The sequence below is a fragment of the Silene latifolia genome, unplaced genomic scaffold (genome assembly GCF_048544455.1).
Source record: "Silene latifolia isolate original U9 population unplaced genomic scaffold, ASM4854445v1 scaffold_182, whole genome shotgun sequence".
Lineage (NCBI taxonomy): Eukaryota > Viridiplantae > Streptophyta > Magnoliopsida > Caryophyllales > Caryophyllaceae > Silene > Silene latifolia.
In genome coordinates this window covers 100,733-110,745 of record NW_027413153.1, presented here as the reverse complement: position 1 = coordinate 110,745, position 10,013 = coordinate 100,733, and the positions used below count along the sequence as shown (strand labels likewise).

The 10,013-nt window shown below is 42.4% G+C and overlaps 1 non-coding gene across 1 annotated transcript; it reads right to left on the bottom strand.

Moving 5' to 3' along the window:
* Nucleotides 1-5,230: 5,230 nt before the first annotated feature.
* On the bottom strand, nt 5,231-5,337 carry LOC141638135 (small nucleolar RNA R71). Its single transcript, XR_012542017.1, has one exon. It is a non-coding gene; the product is annotated as a small nucleolar RNA R71 (small nucleolar RNA).
* Between the last annotated feature and the right edge of the window lie 4,676 nt (nt 5,338-10,013).

The following is a 10,013-nucleotide window of genomic DNA, read 5'->3' as shown; positions in this document are numbered from 1 at the left end:
AAAATTGTGGTGCAAAAAAACCAAAACTAAACCCTAGGGAAGGACGGGTGATACCCTGTCGTGGACGGGATTTAAATTTGGGGAAAAACGATCCTAAATCGGGCCGGAAAAGGGTTTAGGGTTGGATTAGGCGGCTCCGCGAAGCGGTGCCGCCTAATCCAACCCTAAACCCTTTTCCTTAAACAAAGGTTGTTCGTAGTACAACACTGTTACAGTAAAACCAAAACTAAACCCTAGGGAAGGACGGGTGATACCCTGTCGTGGACGGGATTTAAATTTGGGGAAAAACGCTCCTAAAACGGGACGGAAAAGGGTTTAGGGTTGGATTAGCGCAAGACCGATTCGCCGAGCCGCCTAATCCAACCCTAAACCCTTTTCCTTAAAAAATCGTGGTGCAAAAAAACCAAAACTAAACCCTAGGGAAGGACGGGTGATACCCTGTCGTGGACGGGATTTAAATTTGGGGAAAAACGCTCCTAAACCGGGACGGAAAAGGGTTTAGGGTTGGATTAGGCGGCACCGCTTCGCGGAGCCGCCTAATCCAACCCTAAACCCTTTTCCTTAAAAAAATCGTGGTGCAAAAAAACCAAAACTAAATCCTAGGGAAGGACGGGTGATACCTGTCGTGGACGCGATTTATATTTGGGAAAAACGCTCCTAAAACGGGACGGAAAAGGGTTTAGGGTTGGATTAGGCGGCAACGCTTCGCGGAGCCGCCTAATCCAACCCTAAACCCTTTTCCTTAAACAAAGGTTGTTCGTAGTACAACACTCATTAATAAAACCAAAACTAAACCCTAGGGTAGGACGGGTGATACCCTGTCGTGGACGGGATTTAAATTTGGGGAAAAACCCTCCTAAAACGGGACGAAAAAAGGGTTTAGGGTTGGATTAGGCGGCACCGCTTCGCGGAGCCGCCTAGTCCAACCCTAAACCCTTTTCCTTAAAAAATCGTGGTGCAAAAAAACCAAAACTAAATCCTAGGGAAGGACGGGTGATACCCTGTCGTGGACGGGATTTAAATTTGGGGAAAAACGCTCCTAAAACGGGACGGAAAAGGGTTTAGGGTTGGATTAGGCGGCACCGCTTCGCGGAGCCGCCTAATCCAACCCTAAACCCTTTTCCTTAAACAAAGGTTGTTCGTAGTACAACACTCATTCATAAAGAAAACCAAAACTAAACCCTAGGGAAGGACGGGTGATACCCTGTCGTGGACGGGATTTAAATTTGGGGAAAAACGCTCCTAAAATGGGACGGAAAAGGGTTTAGGGTTGGATTAGGCGGCACCGCTTCGCGGAGCCGCCCTATCCAACACTAAACCCTTTTCCTTAAACACAGGTTGTTCGTAGTACAACACTGTTAAAATAAAACCAAAACTAAACCCTAGGGAAGGACGGGTGATACCCTGTCATGGACGGGATTTAAATTTGGGGAAAACGCTCCTAAAACGGGACGGAAAAGGGATTAGGGTTGGATTAGGCGGCACCGATTCGCTGAGCCGCCTAATCCAACCCTAAACCCTTTTCCTTAAACAATTGTGGTGCAAAAAAACCAAAACTAAACCCTAGGGAAGGACGGGTGATACCCTGTCGTGGACGGGATTTAAATTTGGGGAAAAACGCTCCTAAAACGGGACGAAAAAGGGTTTAGGGTTGGATTAGGCGGCACCGCTTCGCGGAGCCGCCTAATATAACCCTAAACCCTTTTCCTTAAACGAAGGTTGTTCGTAGTACAACACTGTTACAGTAAAACCAAAACTAAACCCTAGGGAAGGACGGGTGATACACTGTCATGGACGGGATTTAAATTTTGAGAAAAACGCTCCTAAAACGGGACGGAAAAGGGTTTAGGGTTGGATTAGGCGGCACCGATTCGCTGAGCCGCCTAATCCAACCCTAAACCCTTTTCCATAAAAAATTGTGGTGCAAAAAAACCAAAACTAAACCCTAGGGAAGGACGGGTGATACCCTGTCGTGGACGGGATTTAAATTTGGGGAAAAACGCTCCTAAATCGGGCCGGAAAAGGGTTTAGGGTTGGATTAGGCGGCTCCGCGAAGCGGTGCCGCCTAATCCAACCCTAAACCCTTTTCCTTAAACAAAGGTTGTTCGTAGTACAACACTGTTACAATAAAACCAAAACTAAACCCTAGGGAAGGACGGGTGATACCATGTCATGGACGGGATTTAAATTTGGGGAAAAACGCTCCTAAAACGGGACGGAAAAGGGTTTAGGGTTGGATTAGGCAGCACCGATTCGCTGAGCCGCCTAATCCAACCCTAAACCCTTTTCCTTAAAAAATCGTGGTGCAAAAAAACCAAAACTAAACCCTAGGGAAGGACGGGTGATACCCTGTCGTGGACGGGATTTAAATTTGGGGAAAAACGCTCCTAAAACGGGACGGAAAAGGGTTTAGGGTTGGATTAGGCGGCACCGCTTCGCGGAGCCGCCTAATCCAACCCTAAACCCTTTTCCTTAAAAAATCGTGGTGCAAAAAAACCAAAACTAAATCCTAGGGAAGGACGGGTGATACCCTGTCGTGGACGCGATTTATATTTGGGAAAAAACGCTCCTAAAACGGGACGGAAAAGGGTTTAGAGTTGGATTAGGCGGCACCGCTTCGCGGAGCCGCCTAATCCAACCCTAAACCCTTTTCCTTAAACAAAGGTTGTTCGTAGTACAACACTGTTACAGTAAAACCAAAACTAAACCCTAGGGAAGGACGGGTGATACCCTATCGTGGACGGGATTTAAATTTGGGGAAAAACGCTTGATGCGACCATAATTGGCGCATATTTAGCCCCCGAATTACCATTGTTTCTATGCTTTTTAGTGCCTATTTGGGTCATTTCTTATCTTTAGATCTTTGTTTTGCATATTCTTTGAGATTTTGATCCCTTGGTAGGAAAGGAGTAAGAATCTTGCATTTTCATGGCAAAACGAGGCTAAATGGATCGTATTCAATGACCAAGCATCAAGGAGAGACAAGACTAGAAGGCCTTTGTACATAGCTAAGTAGAAGATCAATGTTGAGAAAGGATCCTTGAGTCCCCAAGGAAATCCCCAAGGATTCTATGAAGAAAAGGAAAGAAAAGAAGAAGGAATGACGCTGTAGAAGAATCCGAACGGATCATCCATGATCCGTCCGTCCGCCACTCAATCCGAGCGTCCTTACCCAGATCCGCTCGGATCCCCAGGCCTAATCCGAGCGTCTTACGCCTTGATCCGCTCGGATCGTCCATGCCCCATCCGTCCGTCTCGACCTCCATCCGCTCGGATCACAGTACAGCATGGTTTCGTCCTTCAAGTTACAAAATGGAGACGCCCTTCTCTCATTAAATACCGGAGTCTCCTTGCTCAACTTAAAAAGTGTAATTACTAGTTTAACCCTTAGTTAACCCTAATGCATCCTCCCTAATTTTCACTATAAATACCCCATTAGTCTAATTAGAGGAGCATGTTCTTCTAATCAATAATTAGTGTAGTTAATATCAATCAAATCTCTCTTCAATATTGTAATCAAATATTAATCAAGTTTTAATCCAAGTTTTAGTTCCTTAATCTCTCTCTTGTTCTTACTTTATTTTGGGTAATTGAAGATCATTTGGGTTATTATTGGGAGATTGACAACCTCTCAATCTAGGATTCAAGTACTTCTATTATTCTTGCTTTATTATTGGAATCATTAGTAGGTATAATCTCTTAATCCCTTTTTAATTATTGCTAATTACTTTCATTTATTCATCATGTTTCATTATGTTAGTATGATTGACAACCTTTCTAGCATGATCAATATGATAATGAGTGAGTAGTCTCTTAGCTAGGGTTTAATGGGTGATTAGGGGAAACCAACATGGGGATGATTCATGCTTAAATCAATATGCTTTCATATCTTATTTGCTTGCTTGTTTTGATCTTAATACATGCACATGTTATGTTTGATGAAATGCTAAGCCTATGAATCCTTGCATTTATTATCATCTACTATCTCTTCAACTTGACTTGTAAGACATAACCCAACTCGAGTCTTGTTAGATCATGCATGTGTTAAGTAGGAAAGATTAAGTCGACTTGTAGGTGTTGTACAATCTATGTGATTCGGCTCAGGACCCAAACTTTCCTAGGATTGTAAGATATAACCCAACTCAATCCATCACAACAATAATTGCTTGCTTATAAATTGAGAACATGTTTGTATGATCATATCCCATGAATCCCCTATGAACCCATGACACCCTAGTGCTTTTAATCAATTGTTTACACCCTTATTCCATTTACCTTGTTAGTTTATTTTCATTGCTATTTTAGTTTAGTAACCTTCTACATCAACCCAACTTGTGACACCCCTAGACACCACTAGTAGCAATAGAAATCTTCGTTTTCAATACCCGTCCCTTGGGATCCGACCTTTACTTGCCTCTTTACTAATTTGTAGAGTTGTTTGTGAAGTATAAATTGTGTTTTGTATCGACCATTGACCAACGACCACAATTGCTTAATTTGTGAACTAAATGGCTCCGATCAAAAATGGCGCCGTTCTTGGGGCGGTGTTTAATTGATTTTAGATTTCTTTTGTTATTTTTTAGTTGTGTCTTTTTCACCTTGGGGAAGTAAAACTCCTCAAGGTTTGTTCTAATTGTTTTCTAGTTGTTTGATATTTTGCATGTCTAGAAGGTTACAAAGAGATTTGTTACCTTTTGACCGTGAAATCGAAAGAACCTTGACGAATAATAGGAGACTTGTTAGGAGGAATTTGGGAGGTGTTGGTGAAGTTGTTCAACCCACTAGTGAGTTTGTCAATCCTTTCGCAATAGAAGGAGAAGAGAACCCATTAAACAATACCACACAAAATCCACCTACAATGCCTAAATTTTCGTCCCACTCTACACCCACCGAGGAGAATCTACCAAACGGTACTCCTACCCCACAACATCTTACCGGAAATTTTATTGCCAAGTCCGCCTTCATCCAACTAGTTGAGAGGAGCCAATTCGGGGGCATGCCAAGTGAGGACCCTCATTCTCATATGGAAACCTTTTGCGATTATTGTGATGCTATCTCTCAAACGGGCGTGACTCAAGACCAAATTAGATGGGTCTTATTTCCTTTTTCGTTAATCGGAACCGCAAAGCAATGGTTGAAGGGCCTTGATAAGGCCACCCTTGGAATAGATTCTTGGAAGAAGTTAGCTCTCGCTTTCTACAAAAAATTCTACCCACCGGAAAAGACCAATATACTAAGAGCTCAAATCACGAGTTTTAAACAAAGGGATGAAGAATCTTTGTATGAAGCTTGGGAGCGGTTCAAAGGTGTTTGTCGCTCATGTCCTCACCATGGACTTAGCGAATGGTTTTTAGTGCAACAATTTTGGAATGGTTTATATGAAGATTCAAGGAACATTCTCAATATGGGATCAAATGGAATGTTCACCGAAGTTGATGACAATCAAACATGGAACAAGATTGAGGAAATGGCGGTCCATAATTCGCAATATAGTAGGCCTCGCAAGGCTACTAGAGGAAAGTATGAAGTGGACACCGTTACTCAATTGGGTGCTCAACTTAGTGCTCACATTGACACTATCAACTTGAAGTTTGAACAAGCTATGGCTAGACTTGAGGAAAACTCAAAATCAAAACATCATGTCAATGCCATGACGGCATCCTCATCAATCCCAAGTGGGATATGTGAGAATTGTGGAACTTTGGGTCATGATCAAAGTGAATGTAGGGGAACAACCGAGCAAGTCAATGCTTTCCAAGCTTACAAAAGCGGTACCCCTTATTCAAATTTTTACAATGAAAACACCAAATTCCATCCAAATCTCTCATACAAAAGCCAAAATGTTCAAAACCCTCAAACAACATACACTCCACCACCCATGAGAAATCAAAATCAAAGACCCTTTTACAATCAAAACCAAGGTTATCAAAATCAAAATCCATACAACCACCAAAATGACCAAAGTTTTGATGTCCAAAAAGCGGTCCTTCAAATGCAAAAGAATCAACAAGAATTTTTCACTCAAATGCAAAAAGATAGCCAAGCAAAGGATACCACCATCAACAACATTCTAGCTCACACCAAGATGTTGGAAACACAATTGACCCAACTAGCATCTTCGAACTCACAAAGACAAAAAGGGCAATTACCACCTCAAGGTAATCCCCTAGACATGAAACGGTTAGTGCCATTCACTTGAGAAGTGGTACAAGGTATGAAGCACCGAAGGAGCAAGTTGAGGATGAAGTTGTGAGAGCTAGTAAGAATGAAGTTGTGGTGCAAAGTCCCAAAGAAGAGGAATCATCAAAAGAAGAAAGTTCAAAGAAAAATGAAGACAAAGCCAAAGAAAAGGAGCCCATTGTGATAAGACTTCCTTTTCCAAGTCGTCAAGCCAAGCCTAAATTTGATGATCAACTTGGAAAGTTCATGGAAATTGTGAAGAACTTAGAAGTCTCAATTCCTTTTACGGAATTAATCAATCACGTTCCGGCCTATGCGAAATACATGAAGGATATTCTCACAAAGAAGAAGTCGATCCGGAAACTTGAGACTATCGCCTTCACTAGGGTGAGTAGTGCAATACTTCAAGGGAGTTCACCTCCAAAGTTAAAGGATCCGGAAGCTTCTCAATACCGTGTACCATTGGCGACACAACAATCAACAAAGCCTTATGTGATCTAGGGGCTAGTGTGAGTGTCATGCCGTACTCGGTGAGTAAAAGGTTGGGAATGGGAGAGCTTAAGTGCACCAATATCACACTTCAAATGGCCGATAGATCGACGAAGACACCGCTAGGGATATGGGAAGATGTCCCCGCACGAATTGGGAAGTTTTTCATCCCGGTGGACTTTGTCATTGTTGATATGGAGGAAGATTCCAACATTCCGATCATCTTAGGAAGACCTTTCCTACACACCGCCGGTGCGGTGATTGATGTGAAGCATGGAGAGCTCACTCTAGAAGTGGGAGATGAAAGCATAACTTTTAATCTTGACAAGACCATGAGAGCTCCTCGTTTGCATGAGCCATGTTTCATGATTGATCATTATAGCCGGAAAGATGAGAAGAAGAGATCGGAACTCCAATGGAGGAAGAAAGTTGAAGATGCTCCATTCAAAGAGCAAGTGAATTGTGACAAGGAGAGCTTGCATAGCTCATCAAAATCAACCAAGGAAGAAGAAGATGGCCTCATTAGCCAAAAGAAGAATTTGGGAGAGTTGTCTCCATCCAAGCAAGAGATTTTCAATGATCAACTCAATGAAGTTTGTGGTCTTTGGGACGACGAATTTAAAGGGATCTTTAATCCCTACATTGGGCATGCCATCGATCATGATCAACAACAAGAACCACGGTCTATTGAGAACCTCTACCATAACAACGAACAAGCTTTTAACTACTTCTTCGAGGTGTTGAGCAACATCAACAACACCTTGAACATGCCTCCTTGACATCTCATCAAGAATGAGAGTTTGGTGGAGTCCTCCCTAAACCACCAATTGTAAATATTTCTAACTCCCTAACTTACATTTAATTTTTGCATTGCATTTTTGTCATTTTTGGATTTTATTTACCTTGATCAAAATAATTGTCATGAAAAGAGAGAAGTGAGGGAGGGACTAATGATTTTAATTGATGTGTAGTGATTTACCTTAGTGTGGGGATGGCAATTGCCTAGGCTATTCACGCCTTAGTAGTGCCCCCACAATGAAGAACACAAGAAAAGAAAGAAAGAAAGAAAGAAAGAATGTTAAGGAATGGGTTTGCGCAAGGATCCGTGTAATCAAGGAAGAATCCGAGCGGATTCTGGAGAATCCGCCCGTCTGCAGAGGATCCGAGCGTCCAGCTGAGAAGACGCCCGTCTTGGGCTGTGCAAAAATTGAAGAATTCACTGTCATTAAGGAATCCGAGCGGATTTCGGAAAGACGCCCGTCTCCCGGATCCGTCCGTCTCTCGGTAAAATCCGCCCGTCTTGAAGTCAAGAAAAACAAGAAAAATCTCTGGATGAGAATCCGTCCGGATTTCCCAAGAGACGCCCGTCCCTCAATAAAAATCCGAGCGGATTTCCCCGAGACGCCCCCGTCTTTAGGCGGGATTTTTAAAATTTGAAGCTTGAAAATCCGAGCGGATTGCGCCTAATCCGCACGGATCGTGCCTGCATCTTCGAGATTTTCGTTTCTTTAAATACCCCCCCCCACCTTCATTCATTCATTCATTCATTCATAAACACTACCCATAACACCAAAACCCTCATCCTCTCCATCTCAAACACAAAAACCCTCAACAAAATCACCAAAACAAAATCAAACCATCCTTCAAACATCAAATTAATCACTCCATCTTCAAGAAAAATCAAAACCAAGCACAAAATCTTCACCCTTTGAGTCGATTTTTGCTCTCATAAAGGCAAAGCCTTTCACTTTCAAAATCGATTTGGGCATTCTACAAATTGAAGATTTTTGATTCTCTACTTGGTTTGTTCATCAAATGGCAAGAACAAAGGGAGCAACAAAGGCAACAAAGGCACCAAAAGCAAAGGCTCTCTCTCAAAGGCAAAAAGCTCTACAAACAAAGAAAGCTTTGGCAATGGTGGTGTCAACACCAAGCTTGGTAGTGGAACAACCTCAAAGAAATTTCTATGGAAGCATCACCTTCTACTCCGGTAATTAATCAACTCTTGCATTATCCGGAGGTAACTTTCATTTCCGATGACCATAGAAATTCATTTGTCAAGTTTGCTATGAAACAAATTCAATCCACCAAGTTCATATGTGAAAAAACCTTAGAGAAGCTAGGTGTCCTTGAACAAACAAGAGTCTTTTTCAATGCCATGGGTTTGAAGAAATTGTTTGAAATGAAAGAAGTAACATACCCCTCCCTTGTCTTGGAATTCTTAAGTTCCTTGAAAGTGACAAAGGTTGAGAATAGAGAAAATATTGAGTTTCGTCTAGCTAACACTAGTAGACGCATTTCCTTTCCTAATTGGGTGCAATTTTGGGTCTTAGCGATGAACATAAATTCTATAAGCAATATGGTAAGTACGATCCCGCGCCTCTTTGGGAGGCAATCTCCGGGAAGAAATATGAAGATTTTCATGCTTGTCGTGCTCTCTTGGTCCATCATCCGGGCATAAGAGTTTGGCACAAAGTTGTGGGAAATACCATAATTGCTAGAAGAGACACCAATCATTTCACGGGGCTCGATTTTATTCTCCTTGAATCAACCTTGAATATTGGAAGAAGTTACACCAAGCCTTACAATTGTTTGAGGCTATTGGTTGATAGATGGCTTCATGTAGATAGTGGGAAGAAGGGTACGACCGTTATTGTTAATGGCGGCCTTGTCACGGTCCTAGCCAAGCACTTTGATCCTAATTTCAATAAGGATAGCAAGTACAAGGCTAAGGATGGTGGCCATCTCATTGATATGTCCACCTTGATTAACAAGTTTAAGTGGGTTGTTCACAATTCCCTTGATACCAAGTATGGGTGGCTTACTAGTGAGGCTCGTTCATTCACTTTACCCGCAAAGATTTGCCGTCTTAGTGTCCACCGGACCAACTATTTACTTCCCCTAACCAAAGAAGCCGAGTACATCATTCAACAACAAAAGGGTGACCATGAGGCCCCCTCCTCTTCCATTATCATACCACCTTACCCCTATGACTATGAAGAGTTTACGCCTAAGGAATTGAAATTGGGAAAGACTATGTAACTCTTCTTATGAGAGCCATGCACAAGCAAGCTTATGAAGACCGGAAGAATGCATATCTAGCTCAATATCCTCCCCTCCTACATTTAGCTAGGCAAGGACTCCTTGATCCATCTTGTCCTTTGCCTAGTTGGGCGGATAGAGAAGCTTTGTTCCCGGGTGCATCAAGGGATGTGGTGGAAGATAATGAGGTTGTTGGAAATGATGAGGAGATTGATGATAATATTGAGGAAGAAGCAAGTGGAGATGAAGAAAGGGATGGTGAAGATGGTGAAGATGATGATGAGGAAAGCAATGAAGAAAGT